The sequence below is a fragment of the Patagioenas fasciata genome, chromosome 10, assembly GCF_037038585.1.
Source record: "Patagioenas fasciata isolate bPatFas1 chromosome 10, bPatFas1.hap1, whole genome shotgun sequence".
Classification (NCBI taxonomy): Eukaryota; Metazoa; Chordata; class Aves; order Columbiformes; family Columbidae; genus Patagioenas; species Patagioenas fasciata.
Window position 1 is genome coordinate 21,079,981 of NC_092529.1, and position 17,433 is coordinate 21,097,413.

The 17,433-nt window shown below is 47.7% G+C and overlaps 1 long non-coding RNA gene across 5 annotated transcripts in view; it reads right to left on the reverse strand.

Annotated features, from left to right (window-relative positions):
• LOC139828794 (uncharacterized) overlaps nucleotides 1-17,433 on the reverse strand; it is a 79,801-nt gene that overhangs the window by 44,426 nt on the left and 17,942 nt on the right. For 4 of the 5 annotated variants that reach the window (XR_011740777.1, XR_011740775.1, XR_011740778.1 and 1 more), the window contains 3 exons: nucleotides 10,942-11,113; nucleotides 7,432-7,605; nucleotides 500-3,750 (listed from right to left, as the gene is read on the reverse strand). This is a non-coding gene — a long non-coding RNA (uncharacterized lncRNA). The remainder of the gene's footprint in view (nucleotides 1-499; nucleotides 3,751-7,431; nucleotides 7,606-10,941; nucleotides 11,114-17,433) is intronic. The other variant, XR_011740776.1, reaches the window with a different exon arrangement.

Below are 17,433 nucleotides of genomic sequence, written 5' to 3' on the forward strand. Positions count from 1 at the left end.
TATTAACGGGGGGGTTCTACACGCAGTCAGCACTACCTGGGGTGGGGAGACGGGCAAGCGGGCTCAGCTGCAGCGGCATAGCCAGGGGACGATGTTCCCCATCATCTGCAGGATCTCCAGGGCAGGAGCTGCTTCCTCCCATTTATTTGAGCAAGACGGATTACAGCTGAGCCCCACAGATGTCAGCGGCCATGAACTTCGGTTCAAACAGCATTGCAAAAAAGCACTGGGCAAGAGTGCCTGCCCCTGTGGAGGCTTTAGCTGGAGTGAGCCACAGAGGTGACATTACTGGGGTGATTCACCTGCTGGGACCCCCAGCCTGGCCCGTGCCCTGTGGTGTCCACCCTGATGAGCCCAGCTGGAGCACACAGAACGAGCTCAGAGTCTCCATGACATCTCTCCTGCCCATGTGTGCATAAATAAAAAATATACATACACACACCCCTCAGTCCCTGTCAGCTAAACAGCAAGACCCCGAAACTTCCCCTGGCAAGGATACCTGGAAATGGTCTGTGAGGCCTCAGGTAAGTTCCAGCTCTTCTTATCCATTGGAAGTTTAACCAGCGATCTCTGTGAAAACAGCCTGTTTATGCACAGTAAGCTCCAAAATCCAGGTGGCTCAGCATCTTTGTGCGATTGAAGGTGCTCTTGTCATCTCCACCATGCTGACGGGTAAACAGCCCCGGCTTTGCTGGCCCCAGGAGGCGTTGGTGGGGCAGGGGGTCACTCTCGGAGCTGCTCAAGGGTTCGAGGAAGGGCCAGCACAGCTCCAACTCGCACATCTGGGAGACGCAGCATCTGCTGAGAGTGTCCTGAAGAGATCACACCGCAGAGGCCAAACAGGGCTAAACCGGTCTCTCTGTCTCCCTGCCTGGCCGCTGCTCAGGGCAAGGAGAGAGTGGCCCTGTTATGATCTGCAATTAAGGAAAAAAAAATAAAAATTAAACTCCTGTCTTTTTGCTGTCTCCTTTGCCCATTTCATAGGTTGCAGATCCCCACACCCACATTCCCCAGAGCTGGTAAAGACAAGACCAGTCAGTGGGCTCACATGCCCCTTACATGGCTGCAGGATATGCCCAAAGGGGGAGGGATGCCAACCAGAACCCAAACCTTAATGAACCATTAAGGAAAAACATTGCAGAAAGCCCCATGAGATCCCTGCCTGCTCCTCCGACACACATTTCAGGCAGCTCCGGCAGCGTGTTTGCTGGTTATCATTGCTGTAAATCAAAGCAGAATTAGCATAATTGTTCAGGTCTGGGGTTTGTTTTTACTGAGGTCATGAGCAAGCTGATGACACTGGGGGTTTTTTACACCACATAGTAATTGTGATGGCAGCCTAATTTTCAACACCCCGCTCACCTGTGCTCAGTTACAATAGTGTTAATGGCAACTTCCTTCGAAAGAAAATCAATTGTTCCAAGAATGCATCTAAATTCAGCAATATTTGTCAATCCAGTGGGCTGTCTTTACTTCTGCCTTCCTTAGGAGACAATCATTGCCTGCTGGGACTTTATGCATAGATTGCTAACTTGCTGTGCATACACTGATGCAAAGAATAAGCTTTGTAATTTAAATAACAGACTGTGGAATTGATGACAGACACAAACACGGTCATTCACCCAGCTGCAGAAAACGGCAGCTAAGGCTCCAGCAGGAAGGTGAAGGAAACATATTGCTTTTTAAAGGACTAGAAACACAGCCTGCAGCCACAGCCATCGCATGTAGGACACCACAGTTATGCACGCAAAGTCAGGCAGAACACAGCGAACGCCCCAAACCAGAAGAATTTACACAGTATCCTGCTCTGAGCAGAGAGACCTTCTTCCATTTACTCACCTGACTGGACCTTCAGTCCAACTCTGCTGCAAAGTGGAGATGTTTCTTCTTGCAAGGAGACTGGGAAATTAAAGTGGGATTTGGTAAAATCCTAGCAGAGGCTCCGTGGTCTTTGGGAAGACTCATGAGCCCAAGGATGGCAGCACCTCTCTGCTGGACATGGTCATACCCACCGGCACTGCCAACGTCAGCAGAGAGGCAAGAAGCTCCCTCAGCCTCCAAACTGGGCTTTTTGCCTCTGGACACACTGTGACTTAGCCATGGGCTCCCCAGCTGGTCGTGGGTCCCACAGCTTCACCAGTGCCTGCACTGAACAACCTGGGGACCCACAGTTGGACTGGAGCATTGGGAGCATCCTTGAGGAACTCTGTGCAAGAGGGTCATGCTGCAGGAGAAGCTCTGAGAGACCCCATTAGTAGGCACAGAGCTGGGGAGGGGCCTTCTGAGGATGGATAGGGCTCACAGGTCATGGAGAAGAGAATGTGGGTGGACAGGAGCTGGGCAGAGCCACAGTGCCACGTGACAGAGCTGATCCCAGCGAGCAGTTACCTTGCAGAGCAAGACAAGGGCGCTGCAGACAAAAATAGGACAACAAGATTACAGAAAATTATTGTAACTACCTGTTCAGGTAAAATAAGTCTCCTTAATCTGGTACGTCTCATTTGCATAACAACAAAAGCTTTTTTTTTTTAAGGGTGATAAAAAGACTCTGACAAGGCCTTTAATCATCAAATCGGCATAAACAACATTATAATACATTAGACTTGGAAATTATAAACTGTTATATGCACCAACTAATTAAATTAGTACTGACAGCTTTCAAAGAGTAGGAGAAAAAGGCAAAATATAACCCTTGCTTTCAGGCGTGATTTTTCCTAGAAGAAGTGAAGACAGACAAGCTCTAAGTGCTTTCCATCTGGGAATGAGGATCCACATAGGAAACACCCACACCTGAAACACATCCCTTGCTTAACACTTGGCAAGAAACCCATTTTACAAGTGGGAGCTGAGCCTGGTCAGCCATGAGCAGTGAGCAAAAAGATGAAGTCAAGTCCTCCTTAAAATGAAATTTAAGAATGCACGGGAAAAGACTAATTACAGCCGCTGTGCCACTGAACAAGAGCTACCAGTCTTCTGGCAATAACTTGAATTTTATTGTTTGGAAAGACAAAAGCCTTCACTCGGCTGGGGAATGGCATAAAAACAACATATAAACAGGAGTGAGACAAGCTCTGTTTATTCATGAGTAGCATTAATACCTTTTTGAGGGTTCAAATAATAATTTAGGGTTGCTACGCAACACACAGGTTCAAACCTGATTCCAGTAGCAGCAACAAAGCAAATAATCTGCTGGCTTTGGTAGGACCTGGAGAGACCCTGCACAGGCACTGATGGTTACAGGCAGCACGGTGTCCCAGCTGTGTATTTCCGAGTGAACTGGGGCTAAATGAAGTGTAAGCACCCAGATAAGCACTGTGCAAGGTGATGTTTCCATCCCCAGGAACAACAGCAATTGTGGAAACAGAAACGCCTCCTAGCCCAAACTCTTGTCATAAATAACACTTGTCAATTTGTCAAGATGTTACTTTCTATAAATGAGCTTAATTTACATGTTAATAACACAAAAAACAACATGGTGTGAGAGGGAGAGAGGAGATTGAGGAGAAAGTGAAGTGGGAAGGAGACAACTGGAACTTCCATTTGAAGTCTTGTCAAAATTGGGAATTTTTAAAGTTTCAATAAACTCAAAATATAAACCATCCATTAATTTACTTGCGTTTCATGGCAGGACTCTCTCATTCCGCACCAGCTTTTCATCTTCTGGAGACTCTTGCAGGTGGCTGCATTTTGCTCATGACAAACCTTAACTGCTGTGGTTTTGCTTTTTCATCACCAAAGTCCCACCTGTGCCTGCAAAAGCCAAACACACCTTAAAGTGAGCCCTTCACCCTGCCAAAAACCCATGGCGTGACGTGCAGTGAGCCAGCCTGCAGCCTTGCCAGGATTCACAAGGGATGCACTCGCTTCCCAGCACAGAGGCGATGGGTGGCTGCGATCAGAAAGTTGGTGTCTAAATGTGGTGGGGAGAAAATAAGCAAAAGCAGAAATGCTGCACTCTGGGCTGTGGGAGCTGGGAGCCAAGAAAGCATCACTGCATCCCGTGTGGGTTGGCAGGGCTGTGGAGAACCAGGCACCACCAACTGAAAAGGAACTCCGAGCTGAACATCCCCAGCCCCACTCAGGGTTCCCAGCCTCCATGGATGGAGCTGGGATGCGCTGAGGCTGGTGAGGTCCTGTCAGTCCTCCGTTGACAGACAGCTCCTGTGGTGTGGCAGCTGCACACGGACACACTGACAGATCCCAGCCCGAGTATTCCCATCCCCAGCACAACCATCCTCCTCTTCACCCGTGCTCACACTTCCATGTAAGAATGCAGTGACAGGCTTTCAGCCAACCCAACCACCCTTCCCCTTTCACAGCGCAGATCCGGGATTTTCAGTGCATTCTTGTTTACCACCTTTTGCTTTCAGATGCTCAACTCTCCCTTCTTTGAAAACTTTGATTCAGTGGTTGTATGCAGGCATGTTCCCATGATAACTGGGCTTAGGGTGAATATATGGAGAGAACTGGGTGGAACAAAGCCAGTCGGCTGTGTGTGTTTATCTGGGTGGAAAGCTGAGAAAGAAGAGGAATCACATTGCTAATTTCCAGTAAGTGCCAAGAAATAAAAACTTAAAAATCAGTTTGCTCTGTAAACAGCAGCAGCCAACAAGCTCAGCCACCCCGCACTGTTGCAGGTCCTCTTGCTCTAGCTGCCCACCCATGGCACAGCAAAATCAGTAAAGCTTGTAGTATCAGTCCAACAATCCAGATTAGAAAACAGTAGAAAACAATATTTTCTGTATTTATTTACTTTGTAATAATGGCCCAGGTCATCAGTTCCGTGTTTCTGTTTGCCACAATGTCCCACTGCCAGGGCTGAAGTAAAAAGTAACATTAAAGCTTTCTTCTGACTCTTTGTACTTGGCCACATCACATCCTTGCAAAGACGCCTAAGCAATTCATTTGTGCATGAAAGGACAGATAGAGTGTCCTTCCCGAAGGGCCCCTCCTAGCACAGTCAGTGTGGGAGTAAAAGCAACTTGGAAAGTGATAATTAAAAACTCTACTCAGGACTCACAGGCCCTCTAGACTTGCACACATTTAGAGAAGTGTGGGCAGAGGTTCCTCTTCTTCCCTCCCGCTTCCCGGACTCACAGTTGGGTGTTTTCAGGAGATGCCAGGGATGGGGCTGGAGACCTCTTTTCTCACACCCGGGCCATGAGGGGATGTGGACCCATCAGGTTTACTAGGCTTTAAGAGCCACATAAGTCAACTTTCCGTCCTTCTAATATATATCAGATAAACAAACCGATCGCAGAATAACAAAGAAATATAACCAGTGCCAGAGAAAGTCCTGCAGCCAGCAAGTGTCTCCTGCATATTTTATCTTATAATCCACTGCACTAATACTTAACCACCACACCAAGCAGGTGGAAGTTTGAGGGCCATTGAGCACTGTGAATTTTCCCAATGCATCACAATTACCAAAACACCTGTGCTAAATAACTCTGTGCCGAGCCACTGTGAAAATTCACAGAGTGCTCAATAGCCCTTGAAATTTCTCATTTCTAACTGGGGCTGGAGCGGCGGAGTGCTCACACATCACACCGTGGCACAACGCTCAGAAGGACACTGGTTCAAGACCTCGTAAAGCCCCTCTTTCTCCTCAGCTGGAAGTTATGCCGTCCCTGTGATTTTCGGGCTGCTCCTACTTTGTCTCTGCAGTCACACTCACTTGGAGCTGGTGAGCTTCGTGTGAGCAGACTCCAAGCACAGCCGAGCTCCCCAGCTGCCTGTCTCAGGACCTTCCTTTTCTTCTTTCATAGCCAGGACGATGCCAAAGTCAAGGCACAAAAACCCCTGGGGCCATCCTGAGCTTGGGACCGGCCTCTCCACCCTTCCCAGCCCATTTGCATGGGGACACCGGAGCGGGACTAAGGGCTCAAGTCTGACCCTAGACACGGCAGCAGCTGAGGACAGATTTGGCCCTGGGGTGCACAGAGCAGGTCAAGGCTCAGTGCGTGGCCAGAAGCTCTTTAGCCATGGTAGAAGATGTAAGAGACTGCACAAGCCCCTGCTGCATCCTGCTGGAAAAGAGGATGAGAACAAATTGCAGGGGTTTTAGCAGGCAGAAGCAAGAAGAATGGGAGGTTGATAAACCTCCCTTACAACAGGGAACTAGAGACATTCAATCCATTTAGTCTGTCCCTGGGAAGGTTAAGAGGTGACCTGAGAGTAGTCAGCAAGTGCCCACACAGAGAAAAGAGTAATAAGATGAGGCTCTTCAGTCTGACAGACGAAGGCATCTTGAGATCCAGTGGCTGGAAACCAAAGGTATTTCTACAAAGAAATAAACTTGTTCTGGTGCAGAACTGTTAAGGTAATTAATTAACCACTGGAACAATTTACCTGAGGATGTGACAGATTCTCTGTCACTTTGGCTCTTTAGCTCTGTGGGACACCTGAACTCCACCAGAGCACCTGGCTTTGAAGACTGGGGAGGGGAAGGGGGTTCATGCAGGGAAAAAAAATCACTAGTGTGTTCTACTGGGGACTCCTCCTGCACAGCCAGTCCAGAACTGCAGATCTTTGGAAGTCAGACAGGGACAGCAGCTGGCTGCTGTATTAGATACTGGTACAAAGGGGAAGTAAAAGCACAGAGGAGTGAGAAAGATTTACACAATATCATGCATCTTATCCGATGTCCCCAAGCCTTACAGGGCAGCCCAGGGCTGTACCCTGCCCCTGCTCTCTGCCACTTAGCTGCTCAGAGAAGAGCAGAGCAGAAGAAAACCACCTGCTCCCAGAGGGATGAAGGCTGAGCACGGCCCCTGTGTGTCCCACTCCCACCATTCCCAATGATGGCTCTGAAATAACCACAACACTACCCATTACAAGGGGGGTGGTCAGTAGATCGAGAGAGGTCCTCCTTCCCCTCTACTCCACCCTGGTGAGACCCCATCTGGAATATTGTGTCCAGTTCTGGGCCCCTCAGTTCAAGAAGGACAGGGAACTGCTGGAGAGGGTCCAGCGTAGGGCAACAAAGATGATTAAGGGAGTGGAGCATCTCCCTTATGAAGAAAGGCTGAGGGAGCTGGGGCTCTCTAGTTTGGAGAAGAGGAGACTGAGGGGTGACCTTATTAATGTTTATAAATATATAAAGGGTGAGTGCCATGAGGATGGAGCCAGGCTCTTCTCAGTGGCAAACAATGATAGGACAAGGGGTAATGGGATCAAGCTGGAACACAAGAGGTTCCACTTAAATTTGAGAAAGAACTCCTCAGTGAGGGTGACAGAGCACTGGAACAGGCTGCCCAGAGAGGTTGTGGAGTCTCCTTCCCTGCAGACATTCAAACCCGCCTGGACACCTTCCTGTGCGACCTCTCCTAGGCGTTCCTGCTCCAGCAGGGGGATTGGACTGGATGATCTTTTGAGGTCCCTTCCAAACCCAAACATACTGTGATACTGTGATGCTGTGATTGCACCCACCTGTGGCTTCCATGTGCCAGGTGCCCACCAGCCACTTCCAGCCCATCCGTGGGACAGCAGAGAAACACCTTGGTGCTGCCTCTGAGGCCAACTCCTTCCCTGAGGGACCATTCAACTTGGCAGCAATGTGTGTGACTGCCCCCAGCAAAGGTCTTTTATCCTTAAACAGACAGACTGAAAGCAAGAGTTCTGATTAAAAATGCATGTTAATAGATTGCCTCATTTTTCCACAGACGAACACAGTGCATTTCAGATTATGAGTGCCCACATTCTCATTTCTCTATAGCTTCCCAAGGCAGCCCATTGCAAAACCTCAGCTTCTCGGTACTACCCCACCACTTATTTGCAGCAAGTTGCCATGATAATGAAGTTGAATATCTATAGCCATTCTGTTGATACAAGTACTATAAACCTGATTTTCAAGGTTGCTTAGCTCAGTCACTAAAAGGTTCACTGCATCTCTACCAAACTCCTGCTGAAATCCAAATTATTTTTAAAGAGATGACATTTTAGAAGCCTTAGGCTTTTATGTTACTTTTTTATTTTAGAAAAAACGGGTTTTGGAGCCCTTGACACAGATAAGAGGTGAATTTCAATGCTCCAAATTTAAATGTATTTTACTGTTAGTTATGTTTAAATACGATTATTTTTGGTAGATTAGCATAGGAACATTAGCACAAAAGCCCAATTTGCTCATGTGGTTTTCTAGTAATTAATACCCTAGACTCTTCTGATTATACAATGACATAAATACATCAATGCAGCAATAGAAAGTAAAATAAATGAAAAGAAAAAACAAAACAAAACAGAAACAACCATATCACATACATGAAAAAAAAGACAGGAAGGATCAAAACCTGGCCGTACAAGCACAGCATCCCCACACCTTTCCCTAAGCGATCTATCACACACAGACTCACCAAACCAGAGCGAAAAAAGAATCAAGCAAAACAAGGACTGGAAAAGTGATTTTCTGCTCAAACCACAATTAATGATGCTGCCTGCATGATTCCCATCTCCACAAAAGCAAGTGGAAAACCTCAGGTCCCCGGGCAGCACATCCCATCCTGCCCGGAGCAGCAATGAGCCCGACCTGACCCCCAGGTCCCGTGACGCCCCTCTCTGAGCCAGGATGCTGCAGGGCAGCGCAGGCTCCTCCTCAGGGCACACACAGCCTATGTCAGCTGCAGAAGCATCGCCACACAATCACTGATTATTTTTGGTTAGAGAAGACCTTTAAGATCATCAAGTCCACCTGTTAACCCAGCACTGCCAAGTCCACCTCTAAACCATGTCCGTAAGAACCTCATCTATGTGTCTCTTGAACACCTCCAGGGATGGTGACTCCACCACTTCCCTGGGCAGCCTGTTCCAATACCTGACAACCCTTTCCATGAAGAAATTTTTACTGATATCCACCCAGCCATGAGCTGGGCTTTTCTGAGCCTTGCTCTCCCTGTTGAATTTGCTCAGACAATTAAATTTTTCCACATATTTTGGTGTACTTCTTCACAAATAGCAAAAATATTGCCTTGCTCTATATCAAATAATTATTCTATCGATTGCCCAGGCTTTATCTTTATTAGCAACTCTAAATAGGCAGTGTTGCTATTAACCATCAAATAACCACAGTATTGCAGCCACAGACCACTGTCCAGAAATCTCAAGACTTTGCTATGATACACAGAGAAGGAATAATCAAATCCCCATTATAATCATAACAAATCCAAACGACCTGAGTCATTAGGTCAATATCAATAAAAGTGACTCTCAAACGTATGAATTGGAAGGCTTCCACAGATACCGTTCCCTTTTCAGGAGCAAGGGACCACTCCGAATGTCAGTGGAAGGTTGTTTTGTTTTTAATTGGCACCTGAGTTTTATTTGGCTGGTTTCTAAATTATTTCCCCCTCCTTTCTGATTAGGAGAGCTGTCAGATTTTATGCAGAGGGCTCTCAGGTTCTTTGTTCTTCAAGAGGATTTTTTTTTTCTTCAAAACAAAACAAAAAAAACAACCACAAAAAACCACCTGCAAACAGAAATGCAGGAAAACAGCCAAAAATCAGATTGTGAACGTTAACGTTTAGCTATCACTGTATTTCACCGTGTGCCTGTACATGCCTTGTATAAAGACAGACACCCTTATGCTCCGTGTCCTCTGGAAGTGGGCAACTACACATATTCCATTCGTAATTAATGGCCCAGCCTTTCCAAAAGCACTAACAACTGCATCTGCTTCTGTCTGTGGAGGATTTGACCCTCAAGGTTTGGCTCCACCAGACTGATGTTCTGCCTGCAAAACAGCCACCTAGGACACAATGGAGCCAGCTTTTGTCACCTGGACCCCAGGCGTGTCCAAACCAGAGGTAAATATAACCACAGCCATCCTCTGGAACCGATGCTGGCAGTGGGCTTGGCCTCCAAACACTCAGGTTTCCAAGGTGCTCCGTGCTTAGGATTGGGACTAAGATCTCCTGAAGCCACAAGCAAGCTGGGAGCCCTCAGCACCCCTGCTGAACTGAATTACTACATTATTTCAAGCCGCTGTACAGGTGGACACACAGCACTGTCAGTGCAGAGCTGCGCCTGCACTGCTCCATCAGCACTTCAGCTCTCAGCAGGGCAGCAGCGACGCTCCTGGCAGGTATGTTGCTACTAAAAGGCATCAAAAGCCACCTGGAGATGGGTTGATTGGTTCTATTCGCTTGTCACCCTGCCTATACAGTGAGATATGCCCTGAGTGTATTTGTTTTGCTGAGGTAACCAGAAAGAAAGGCTCACCAATCCAGGCTCTCTGCTTCCTGAGCATTGACTCCAGTGTGATATTGGTTTTTAAGAGAGCACAACACTGTTGGCTGGTGCTGATTCAACTTGAAAAGAACCCTCCATTCCTTTTCATGGTGGCTTTTATTTGTGCCTTTCTCCACACAGTAAGACAGACCCCTCTCGTGCGCCCTTGCGATACTTCTCAACAAGGAAAATAAAAGCTTGGCTGCACCAGAAGGCATCGGGGGCTCTGGATGTGCCCTAGGAGAGCCCTCTTCATCAGCACCTTCCACAGCTAACGGCCCAAAAATTGCTGCAAACAGATGCTGGCAGCTGCTCTCCAAAGCTGAGGCAGCCTTCAGCTCAGCCAGGGACATTGATCACCACTGTTCATTACTTCCCATCTTCACCATTCATCCTCCAACGCAGAACCCATTACAATTCTTCAGTGAGATAGGAAGAAGAAAAATAACTAATCAGAAATAAGGTACAGCTTACATCTTCCTCAGAACACCTCCCTACTCCCAACATCTACCATGCTCTAGGTGCCTGTGGAAGTCCACAGAAGTCAGGCTCTGTAGACCACAAACTGCCTCTAAGGCGATTCCTTCTCAGAATGGCTCTTCAAGGGCAGAGGCACTGAAGGCCTAGGACAGATGCTTAAAAAATGGTCCCCCCCAAAACCAATAAACTGAAACGTGCCCGGAACTTGGCTATACCCCGTGCCATAAAATTTTTCCATACCTATTCTGCAAGTTTTACTTCTCCACTCATCACATGAGGTTCTCAGCAGCAATAACTGCCCATAGGCATCCCCATCTTTACTTCTTCAGTTACAGCAAAGCACTTTGCAGAGGGGAGTCCCCTAACAATAATATCCACAACCACAGAAATTAAACTTCTTTGTCAAGATGCCCTGAAAGAGAGGCAGAAGACTCTGGTCAAACAAAGAATACACCTTGATATGCTTGTTCTGCTCTTACCTCTGTGTTGGCTGTTTGTCTCTCATTCTGTGTGGTTCTTCCTTGCTTTGGAGTGATCTGTGAAAAACTCTAAAGGGATGACATGGAGGGAGCAAAGCTGGATAAAAACCTAGAGTATTTGCCAAACTGACAAAACAAACAAACAACAGAAGAGGAAACAGCAAGCCAAGCCAAGTCAAATATCAATCTACTTTTGTGTGCTTTGTTTCATTAAATTTACTTTATGATTCATTTGTAACAAACGGGTGTGGATAATGAGTACTTGCATCACAAATCTCTGTGTGCTTAAGAAATCACTCATGCTCCACAAAAAAGGACTGGATAACAAACATGGAGCAATCACTCCTTCCCTCCTGCCCACCACCCTGCTCGCAGGAGCTGCTTCAGTACCAATGACCACTGTGCTGGAGAGGGCATCTCGCATATGACAGGCTGCTAGAAATGAGCTGATCAAGCAGAAAAAAAGCACCCAGGATTGAATTGCAGGCAAACTGCAGGTGTTAGGATAATTATATGAGTTTGGCAAACCACAGGAATAGCACACATTCCTAAAACAACAGCACAGGCTTCTATAATTTCATTGCAGATTGGTGGATCAGCCTCTCTCCCAGGCAGTTAGAAAGTCCACCAGAGCCACACAAAGCCTTTGGGTGAAGGTCCAAAACTCGGCAAAGCAATAAACGGGATCCCAGCCTGTTCAGCTCTCTCACAGCGACTAGACCAGCTGCTGAGGATGGGAATGTGCTGCATGGTGAGAGGTGACTCGGGGTGGTTCATGGCACCATAGCCACTACAGAGCTGGGGAACCTGTCCCTGACAGACACCTTCAGCTGTTTTGCTTGGTGAAACCCTCCCAGCCATGCAGGAGAAAGAGCATAGCACACATTTCATGCCTTTTGCAAGCTAGGCTAGATGGAACATGTAGCCAACAGGAAAGCTTTTCAAAGGTTTCCACTTCTGCCAACTCCAACTTGGCCTTTCTTTTTTTTTTTTTTTTAAGTGTTTTCCCCCTGTATTTTCTACAATTTCCAATATTGCCAGAACTCCAGGGTAAGAATATAGATTCTTTTCCACTATAAGGCCCCAGCAATAAAGCAACATTTATTACAGCCTGTATTTCCTCATCTCTGCTGAAGCAGAATTCTCCTGTGGAAGGGAAAGCCATGCAAGTTTAGCAGCTTTTACTTTTCTGTGCATCCTGCTAACACACATCACAGTTTCCCACTCATTAATCCTGCAAAGGAGCATTTAGAGTGTATTTAAAATGGTTTTCCTCCTTTACTAGCTCCCTGTGGTGCCGTCCAGTTTCTGATCTGAAGAGCAATCAATAAATAAGCTCCACTGTCCACCGGGGTTCTTGGCTGCCCAATTAGAATAGCAAACCTCAACATGCTGTTTTATTATACGATGACAGCAGTCGGCTTTGGCACAGCTCTCAGTGCCTAACGCTGGTTTTAGATGTTTGTATTTGAGTAACAAAGCAGTGTTGGCCTGGGAAGTCGACAGGGCTGTTCTCTGCCAAACTACATACAAATTCGCTCGCCGAAGACTGGAGTCTCCATTGCAGAGCGCTTCCGCCAACTGGTTGCGTGGGGGTTGACGACCGTGTCACCATTTTAATTGCTTGAAACAGTGAATGGGCAGATTTCTGGCTTGTCAAGGACATTGTATGGAAAAGAAACACTGTAATTCTCTCCAAAGTCTAACCGGTGAGCAGCTCCTCAAAACAGCTGAACAGTGAGCAAAACACATTTGGCAAGCGGGCAGACTGCCAGGGCGGGGGACAGTGTGGACCATGGCGCAAAGGGAAGGTGCTGCCCGCTGGTGAGCTCTTCTCAAGCTGCTAAATAAATCACATTTAAAAGCCTGGCAAGAGGGATCATTGACAGAAGGTGCTGCTCCATCTCATATAGTTTTCAGAAAGAGGGATATATCTTCTCCAAGCACCACAAATGTGCTTTGTGGAACCCTAAACGGGCAACATGAGCAATTGCTTGTGGCGATGGGGTGTCACCACCTCTCCCCAGTGCCTGGGCAGCAGGAGGCTGGGCATCCACTGATCCTACCAGTAAAGATTGCTGCTCAGATGGTCTGGATCAGGCCTGAGGAGCCTGTGGAGAAAGCAAGGACCACATAGATGGGGCTCTGCTGCATGCCCCACAGCCTTGGGGGTTCGTGTGGTCTGGCAGATCTGTGCTGACGAGCACTGCAGTTGGTGGGGCAGGAGCAGGACATGACAGAACCAGTTTGCAAGTAGCTGAGGAGAGGAATCCCATCTCACCAGGCTGAGGTTTTTAAACGTATTTGAAATGAAAACCAAGCTAACTCTCCAAAGGCATTCACAGGAGAGGACCGTATGGCTTTGGAGGGAAGCACCACCTTCTAACCAGGGTTGTTTCTTCCATTATCTAGTTCCCTGGGTCACCGAGCTCCACAGAGACCTTCACTCGCTGCAGAGGGCACGCTTGCACAAAGCGCAGTTCAGTCCACAGCGTCCCTCATCACACTAAGGAAGGTACCAAGTGCGAAGAAACAGTTTATGCAACAAACGCTGGTGGAGGAAGAGGCAGGAATCACCAAGGGACACCAGCATCCTCATTTTCTAGGCCTGTCCCCATGTCACCATTTCCCCCGCCTTTAACACATCCCTGCAAGGCTCAGCCAGTGAGTCTGAAGCCAGGCTTGCCTCACTGCACCCCACTGCTGGACCCCAGCCCGCCCCCCTTGCCCACCACAAAACCACACAGTCTGCCACACCACCAGTAACTTTTGAACTTAAAATCAGATGTGTGGCAAAAGCAGCAGCATGTTCAGACCAGCCAGCACCGCACAGCACCTCGTAGGCGATGAGCAGACTCCAATCCAGCAGGCAGCAAACCCAAACAGCTGCCAAATGCAGAGTCCCTCCCCACAGATGTTTTCAAGCATTTAATTAAAATACATTTCTTTCTATTTGAAACACAGCCTTATCAGGGAGTACTGCAGGTCTGAAACTCTTGAGGTCTATCTTCCAGCACTGCCTTAGCCATTGATGGGCAGGTCCCTGCTGCTCATTCATTCTGCTCCTGCCCACCTCTGCAGCCACCATTCCCAGTCTGCAACCACTACAAGTTCTTCAGGACAAGGGTTGGTTTTGATGCTTATGGATGCTACACTAGTGAAATTAAAGTGGCAAGTAGTAATTTGTTTTCAGACTTCAGAGTTGTTGGGGGGGGAGGTGTCTCTTATTTTGTTTTGTGGGGGTTTTTTTGTTGTTATTGTTGTTTGGTTTGGTTTCTTTAAAACAAAGGAACATCATCAGAACTGGAAGCACCGAATGCCTAGATATTGGGAGCAGAAGGGACTGCACCCCAGTACAACTGCACACAGGTTTGGCAGCTCCAGTCTGAACCACGAACAGACATACACATAACTTGGTGTCACCAAAAAAAGAGTTTGGATGTTTCAGCAGCACAGAGCTCAGACCAGCACGGAGGACGCGCAACACAGACCCGAGCCTGTCCCAAACAGCACACCGCCCTTTGCTAACAGCCTTAAATCCTTCTTAACCACAGGAGTACAAGAAGTAGATGTGGAAATAAAGGATGATGGTGGTCACGCCGCAGGGGATAGCATTATCCCAGGTGAGGCTCCTCTGGGAGTGCAACAGGGATCATTAAAGAATTTGCTTGTCCTCATTTAAGCCTCCCCAACTCTACCAGGAGCCCAGTTGACCCGCTGTTACCTGATGGGTAAGCACAGATAGAGAGACTGATTACCTAAGGCACCGCAGGTCTCTGTGCCTCCTAAGAAGTAAAAAAGACAAGAGATCACCAATTTTCCTGCTGGGAGAAGCAGTCACTTTGCACATCCATAAAGTAGGTCTCTTCAGAGCTATTTGGCCTATACAATAATTAGCCAGTACTAACTAGCTGCTAGCTTAACACCAACAAAAATATTACATTCCTTCAGTCCTATTTTTAAGCACCAGCATCAGGAGGAAAGACACAAGGGACTTAAATCTGTGGGAAGCCTTTAAGAGAGAACACATTTCTTCCACCTGCATTTTGCAGATAACACCCTAGATTTCCAGCTTTTCTGACTTATTCCCATTATTTTTTCTACTGTACTACCTGCTCAATGAATGGGGTATTAGCAGACAACAGGCAGAGCTGCAGATACCTCTCAGAGGCAGCTAGAGCATCCTCTGGTGAAGGTCTCTTTGCATCTGTCTCTAAAGTGGCTGAGTGCTTCCTCCTGGTCTCGCTCCTGAGTGCTGAGCCCTCTGGTGATGCACATCACGCTTGATCTGTCTCCATTAGCAACTTGGCTACTTCTAATGGCTGGCTGATTTTTTTATTTTTGTCCCCTAAGTCATAGAGTATTCAGATTGGCAGCTGCAGCCAAGAAACAGTCCCAGAAAGTTTAGTGGTAAATGGGCACAGAGAAGGTAATTAAACTAAAGAGAGTCCCAGTAGAGTGGAGACATGCAGGAGAACTAGGCACCCCCACCAAAACTTCTGCTGTCAGCCAGAGACCTGTTCGGAGGAGCAGGGAGATGTCTCTAACTCTTTTGCAGGAAAACCACAGCAGCTGTAAGGAAGAGCCACTGCCCTCCTCAGGAACCATTTTAAACAGAGAGACCTTTTAAGACCTTTTCCTTACAATCTCTGTGCTCTACAACTGTGCCTTGCTGTATTTTCACTTGAGACAAGGCTGATGCCTCCCTCCAAAGCAGCTGGTGTTGCCCACAGCCTGAGACAGGCTCCCAGAGCAGATGATTCACTGGTTTGATTAAGTCTGGCAATTCCTACCAAGTTGGACCACGACAGACACGTGTTCTGGATCCAGAAGGTGCATAGCAAAGCCTGGGCATAGAATTTAGGCTACATCACCATCAAAGCATTGCAGGGTGCAGCGTCAGCTTGAGTCTTTCTGTCCCAATTAGCAGTGAGGCACATCAACAGGCATATCACAAGAGAGGTCTACTAAATTATTAAGATCGTTATGGTCTCTGGTGAAACAGCTCCAGGGCCAGCCTACACCAGGGTCTTACTGCTCCAGGACGGTCCTTGTTCACAAAGCCAACTCTTCAACTTTTCTTCCTCCAGTGTACTGCAGCAAAACCAAAGCTGGAGAGTAACTGAGCGCCCCCTGCAAAGAGGAGCTGCATCTGCCCAGTGCTGCTGCCTCAAGGCTTAGGCTGGGCCCAGCGTCCTCCAAAATCTGCATTTCCAGAACTCTGCTCTGTGCTGCTGCAGCACCACCTGAAATTCTCACGATGGCTGAGCCTGGTGGCACAGCAAAGGGCTCCCTATCAGCAGTGGGGCCGGCCCCAACATTGTGCGATGGTTAAATAAACACATAAGTGCTGTGCTGTGAAAGGCCTGAAGTACCGGTGGTTTCCTCTGGTGCTGAAACAGCCTCATCTCCCCAACTCATATTAAGTCCAAGCCCCCTGGATCTGAATCTTTGCTGAACAGAGCCCTGAATAAGTAAATCAATCATTTTCCAGTGTATGATCCATCACTGCCTGCTGAGCTGCATTTCCTGCTTCCCCCAGCCTCTCTCTAATAGGTTCATATTGACATTTAACAGTGAACGGTACAGATGGGAGCCACTGGGCGTGGGTGTCCCAGAGGGGCCCGCAGGCCCTGCAGACAGCACCCTGCAGTGCCGCACGCCAGCGGACGCCCGCGGACACAGCCCTTCACACTGTGCTAATGACCACGACAAATCACTAGCGACGCTCAGCTGGTTTGCACCAAACTCTCTGACGCTTTTGGTTGATACAAGTGGTGATGTGTTAGTGACAGGGAAAAATTAGTCATCCCTAGTCCACAAATGTGCAGTGGCTTTGCATTCACTTCCCCATAAAATGAGTATCTCCGGGAAACACTGATGACCAGCTTATAAATTCTCCTGGCCCCTCTTAACACCCTACAAGTGCCTGCCTCGTTTGCCCTCACCCTACAAGCCCTGTATTAGCTTTTATCATTTATCACCTTACATCTATATCATAATTAGTAAGTCAAAAGATTTTCTCCCCATGAGCTCACAGGAGGTCAATCTGGGTCCCAGGCAGAGAGGAAAACAGAGTACTCTGCAGGAGATGGGAGGAATATCTGGCTGGTTGGCCAAACTCCCAGTATTTCACTGGACACAGCAAGGAACAATCCAGGGAGATGTGTTCTGTGGCTTTCTTCTAATGAGGTCAGGCAACGTGGTATTTCAGCTGCATTAAGGGTCTGCAATCACATGCTTCGTCTTTGGT